Here is a 6,956-nt window from a genome sequence, read left to right as displayed (position 1 = left end):
CTGGGTTGTGACCTCCTGGATGAGTCGTTGATGCGCTCTTGGAGTAATTTTGGTAGGCCAGCCACTTGAGGAAAGGTTCACCACCATTCTAAAAATGCTGGCCAAAAAAAGCTGCAGGACTCTCAGCTTGACAAGCTCAAGCTTTTGTTAATAACAGGACACGGACATGCCCACTGAAACATCGAATAGATTCCAGTGGAATCAGAGTCAAGCAGAATCACACCTGCCACTGACAACTGCCAAATGTAGCCATAAGATGGCAGTAATTTAAAGGATGGATGCAAACAGGTGAGAAGCTTTATGACAAAATTCTTTGAGATGCAATAAGCGACAACGTTGCTGCTAGACACCATGTTGGATCAATCATAGCCAAACTTAACGGCTTTTTTTCAGGTATGACAACATTATACAGGTCAGGTTTTAAAGGAAACATAATCCACTTATCATGCTTTTAATTTGCATTTAGCTGTTTTCCTCCATGACTGTACATATATCCATCCATCCGCTTCCGCTGAACTCTGGGTTCAGGGTCGCGGGGGATGCTGGAGCCTATCCCAGCTGTCATAGGGCAAGAGGCGTACACCCTGGACAGGTCGCCAGTCTGTCACAGGGCTAACACACAGAGACAAACAACGATTCGTGTTCACATTCACACCTATGGGCAATTTGGATTAATCAATTAACCTATCCCCACAAACTGCCTGTCTTTGGACAGTGGGAAGAAGCCGGAGTACCCAGAGAGAGCCCACGGAAACACCATGCAAACTACACACGGCCTGATGATGGAATTGAACATAGGACCTTCTCGCTGTGCAGCAACAGTGCTAACCACCGTGCCACCGTGGTGCCCAGAGAACATTATTACTGGCCATAAGATGGCAGTAATTATATATATATATATATATATATATATATATATATATATATATAAATTATATATTAGGGGTGCAACAATACACGTATCGATATTGAACTGTTCGATTCGACCGTTTCGGTTCAGTACGTATATTTATCGAAGAATACAAATTTTTTTATTTATTTTATCAACTTTTCTTCTGACGATGCTGTCAGCATCAGCATGTTGAGAGCTCAGTGGATCTGCGTTCAACGACTCTGCCTAGGCTGCACTGTCGAGTGCAGATCCACTGAGCGCAGCGCAAGCTAGCAAGACAGAAGCTAAGCTCGTTGCAACATGGCAACTGCCTCAACGCTACCCGAAATTGAACCTCCCCCACCCTCATTCAGATCTGGCGTTTGGAACTATCTTGGTTTTCATGTGAAGCATGACCCTGAAGGTAAGCGCATCATGGACATAAGTAAAACAGTATGTTGGATGTGCCACGGAATGCTCAATTGGTAGCGCAGTTAGCTTGTTAACGTGTTGACGCCGTCCGCCGTCCAAACTGTACTTTTGAGTTAAAATATATATTTATAATTTTAAACATGTTCATGCCTTTTTAATTTGTCATTTATTAAATTTTCACGGCACATTCTGCACCACATCTCAAAGTAACTGCTTAAAGGAGCTTCTTCGACATCTTTAAGAGTTCTAAACAAATGTCTGTCCTCCTCCTGAAAATCTTATGTATGCAAACACGCGTTGCAACTTCTTATCTTGTGCACGTTTTTTATTTTGACAGCGAATGCGCACCTGCGGACCATTTATGTGCAACCCTGGTTATTTAGCTCGTCATATTGCAGCCACAGAAATTCTTTTGTCCATGAAACCATAAAGCTGCACTTTCTTTTTTGCCTTATAGTCTGATTTGTCATAACTTTTCCGTTTTGTGGTAAGCTTTTCTTTGGCTGTCACTTCTTCACCCTGACCTGTCTTATTTGGCTCAGCAGAACTAAAATATATATCCTGCTGCTTTTACACACGCACTCACATAACGCTCAGCGATTCTCTGCGCGATCAACCTCTCACATGTTTAAGCTGCAGGAGATTTCACTTGTCATGTTTGCATAGTAAGCTAACGATTGATAAGACGATGTCAGAGGAATTGGTGCGCAAATTATCATCACTCACCAATCAGTGCTGTCGCTTTCTATACACAGTTCACGCGATTGCAAAGTGAAAGCAAAACACAAGCGCAAATTCAAATGCGATTTCAATATGTCACATATTGACAGTGGCTCACCGATGCCAATGACATAATTACCCAGCTACATTTCCGAAAGAATGCAAAAGCATTGACATATATTTTTCCTTCCTACGATAGGCCGACGAGCAGGGCAGAGATAGATTTTGGTAGAGCAACTGGAAAGATCACTAGCTGGGCTAGCAATTTTGCGGGCCCTGTATCTGATTGAGGAATCACTCATCTTTGGAAAAGAGAGTTTATTATGGAGAAATGTCTCTTTCCAAAATAAAAGCTATACTATACGCTTCTTCTGGGCTATATTCTCAGCAGCATATTAAACATATCAGGTCCCCAATCATGTGCTAACGGCTGTCTAAATGACTCGGGTAAAGTTTGTAGCATGCCTGCTTGTTGTTTTTGTCTGCTTCCACTTGTCTTTGCACTAGGATGATGTCGGAGTAAATGTGCAGTCATATTCGTTGTGTTCCCACTAGTGCTGTCAGCGTTAATCTGAAATGAGGTTAACGCTACAACACGGCAAATCTCCGTTAACGAGCTACCGCGGATCTCCCCTTGCCTGGGGCTGGACGGCCAACACGTTAACGAGCTAACTGCGCTAACACACTAGTTCCCACCCTTGCAATTGAGCATTGCGTGGCACATCCAACATACTGTTTTACTTTAGTCCATGACGCGCTTACCTTCAGGGTCATACCTCACATGAAAACCAAAATAGTTCCAAACGCCAGATCTGAATGAGGGTGGGGGAGGTTCAATTTGCCATGTTGCAACGAGAGCTTAGCTTCTGTCTGCTAGCTTGCCCTGCGCTCAGTGAATCTGTGTTCGACTACTCCGCCTAGCCTGCACTGTCGAGCGCAGATCCACTGAGCGCTCAACACAGACAGCATCGTCAGAAGGAAAGTTGATAAAATAAATTAAAAATGTTGTATTGTTCGATACATATGCGTACCGAACCGAAAGCACTGTATCGAACGGTTCAATATCGATACGAGTATTGTTGCACCCCTAATATATATATATATATATATATATATATATATATATATATATATATATATATATATACACACACACACACACACACACATATACGTATATATATACACACACACACATATACGTATATATATACACACACACACGCACATATACATATATATGTATGTGTGTGTGTGTATAAGGTAGGAAAACACAGTTCAATTGTGTTACCCTTGTGAAAAAGGTAGGATGAGTTCAAGCTGCAAGCTGCTACTTCTTGGTGCATTATGTTTTCACATTCATTTCAGTGAACTGACACAACTGCCTGACACTTAATTATCTCGTCAGGATTCAGCACAGCTTTTCAGCTGCTATCTAACCCGGCAACCCGAGAAACACCATCATATTTATAGCAAAGCTAGAGGGGATGTTTGCTGGAAGTTTCCACACTCACGCATGCAAACAGACACACACACACCTGAGACCTGACCAGAACAAGTGTTGTGTTGCTCCGCTAGCCAATAAACAGCTCTGCTGTGGTTCCCTGATTTGCTTTGCAGCACTTTGGGAATAGTGAGGTAAGAGAGCTTTCACTCTAGCCGCATAATAGTCCAGGTGCTAATCTCATGTGCTTTTCATTCACTCTCAAGACTGACCTAATTAAAGAGAAAAACTTTAAAACTTTGACACAGATGCTTGAAACTAGTTATGTTTTGCATGATTTTACTTTGCTGGATTCTCTCCCTTTTTCTCGTTCTTCTCTGTCAGTTTCTCAACAACGGAGTGGCAGCTGTTATTCCCACGGCAAGCTGCCGGTAACCACAACGGTGAGACATGTCTCCATCCTCCACTGGAGGAGAACGAGACAAAGAGTAAACACAACAGTCTTGAGGGAGAGATACAGGAGGAGAGGAGGAACAAGAAAGGGGAAGATCCAGACAGACAAAAAAGAGACTGGGAGAGGGGCGCTACAAAGTGTGAGAGGAGGAAGACAAAAAGAAAGGCCGGAAGAAGGAGAAGAAGGGTGAATGTGACCAGAATTTGAACAGAGTGGAAACCAGTGGACAAATCGAAGCGTGAGAAAGAAGTGATGGAGTTGGTGCTAACACAGAATTATCCTGTGGGATGAGGAGGAAGACGGGGAGTGACATGCTGCAGTGATCGCCTCCTCTCATGGGTCCAAATGTTTGCCTCTACGCATAAACTGATTTTGACACTTCTTAGTCGTTTAATTGGCTCTACACTTACAACAAACAAGTTCCTATTAGTATTCACCAAACCAAATGTTGTTTTGCACACAGTAAAGGGAGGGACACCTCAAGATTTGTTTGAGTCATCTGCAGACATGAAATAAAAATGACTAAGCAGGTTTGGAAGGCAAACGTGGATTTCCATTTACTTAATTTTCCAGCACATCAGTTCATGTTGTATGTTGTACTGTGGGTGTTGTTGATGAGATACATACACTTTAAATTAAAAAGCATAATCACCTGCCTCTCTCTGTTGGAATGCAAAAGTACTGTTTCAAATCAAAAGCATCTATCTTAATAAAAATCTGTTTTTCAAAATAAGGTAACTGAGGGATGCCTTTCCATTATAGGCAAAGCAAGTGTAACTAATATGCACAATACAGCTTGTCTGCTTATTTGCAGGGTGCAAATGAGGAGGAAACATGAAGGGAAAATAACAATCTGAGACCCGTGCATAGTGCTAGAGAAATGCAGGATCATGTGGGAAAATAATAGGCAGAAAAAGGAAATGAAATGAAGTGGTTAACCTAGAAAAGATAAGAGGTGCAAATGTAATAGATTTCACAGATGAACTGATGTGTTTATGAGGTTATGAGGAGTTTTGAAATGATGCAGGTGATTACCAAAACGCATTACTGTCGCTGGATAAACTGTGAATAATCCCTCGAACCAGCCGTCTCCTCTGAGGCTCTGATTACGGAGGATTTGCAGCAGGTAATCAGTGACGGATTATATTTTCAGCTAACCTTCCTTACCATGCCCAGCAGCCACAAAGGAGGACAGTGGAAACAAGAGAAGGAAGGAAGGGGGAGAGATGGTGGTGTAAGGACTACACTTTCTCTGCTTGTGGTTATCACAAAAAGGTTCCCTTCTCCAGTGTTTGTGTTTGTGTGTCCGTACTGAACAGAGAGGACCTGCTGGTCTTTGTTACTCTGCTTTTATATTGCAGATCGGGTTTGGGTTCAAATGTGTTTTTACAGAAAGTTACAACCAATCAAAAATATATATAGTAATTTTATTTTAATGGCTTACAGTTTGCTTCCAGGAGAACAGAATGATGCAATTCTCACAAGGACTGGGTGCTGCCCCTCGGCAGGCTTCCAGTAGTCAGCCAGTAAGATAAATATACAGAGCAAATTGTTTTAGTGCCAAACAGTGGATGGACTGAGAAACTATGTCTGCTAAAAAAAAAATTAAAGGAACACTTTGAAAACACATCAGATCTCAGTGGGATAAAATTAAAAATCCCACTGGATAGCTATACTGATATGGACCGAGTCATGGGTTAGGAATGAAAAGATGCCACATTGTTTGAAAATGAAAAGTATCAACTACAGAGGGCTGAATTCAAAGACACCCCAAAAATCAAAGGGAAAAATGATGCTGCAGCCTTGTCCATTTTGCTGAAATTTCATTACAGCAGCTCAACATGGTACTCAGTAATTTGTATGGCCCCCGCATGGTTGTATACATGGGTGACAATGTCCATAATGCTAAATGGCCTGTATTTGTATAGCGCTTTACTTAGTCTGGACCCCAAAGTGCTTCACACTACATTCAGTCATCCACCCATTCACACACTGGTGATGGCAAGCTACATTGTAGCCACAGCCACACTGGGCGCACTGACAGAGGCGAGGCTGCTGGACACTGGCGCCACCGGGCCCTCTGACCACCACCAGTAGGCAACGGGGGAAGTGTCATGCCCAAGGACACAACGAGACTGTCGGAGCCGGGGGCTCGAACCGGCAACCTTCTGATTACAAGACGAACTGCCAACTCTTGAGCCACGATCGCCCCATAACGGTCTCTTGGGGGATCTCCTCCCACATCAATGAGCTTCTGGATAGTCTGAGGTGCAACCTGGCGGGGTCGGGGGGGGGGGTGGGTGGGTCAGGTTACACACACACTTACTTGATATGGATGGACTATATGAAGTAAGTGTGGGGACGAGTCAGTGGAATCCTTCATCCTCTTGCCACATGAGGTCAAGCATTGTCATGCACCATGAGGAATGCGGGACCACGTGCACCAGCATAGGGTCTGCAGGGTTAATGTGTTGTTGCCTTGCCCGTAGAAGTCGGTGCATCCCTCCATGGGTATACCTCCCCAGACCATCACATCACTTTCGCATCTATCATGTGAGAGAACCGGCTCTCATCTGTGAAATACACAGAGCACCACTGGTAGATCTGCTAATACCGGTATTTTATAACCCATGCCAATCAGGCTGCAAGCACAGGGCCCACTAGAGGGCGTCGGGCTCTCAGGCCACCCTCATGATGTCCATTTCTGATTGCTTGGTGAGAGACTTTCACACCAGTGGCCTGCTGGAGGTCATTTTGTAGCTCTGGCAGTTTAGGAGGAGCAGATACACTTCCTGATGATGGGTTAAGGACCTTGCCGAGCAGGGGTGGGCAACTCCAGGCCTCGAGTGCGAGTGTCCTGCAGGTTTTAGATGTTTCCTTGATCCAACACGGATGATTTAAATGGTTAAATGACCTCCTCAACATGTCCTGAAGTTCTCCAGAGGCCTGGTAACGAATTAATCATGTGATTCAGGTGTGTTGACCCAGGGTAATACCTAAAACCCGCAGGACACCGGCCCTCGAGGCCTGGAGTT

This window comes from Neolamprologus brichardi, chromosome 3, assembly GCF_056152115.1.
Source record: "Neolamprologus brichardi isolate AB-2024 chromosome 3, ASM5615211v1, whole genome shotgun sequence".
Classification (NCBI taxonomy): domain Eukaryota; kingdom Metazoa; phylum Chordata; class Actinopteri; order Cichliformes; family Cichlidae; genus Neolamprologus; species Neolamprologus brichardi.
The sequence above is the reverse complement of the archived record's forward strand: the minus strand, read 5'-3'. Positions refer to the sequence as shown.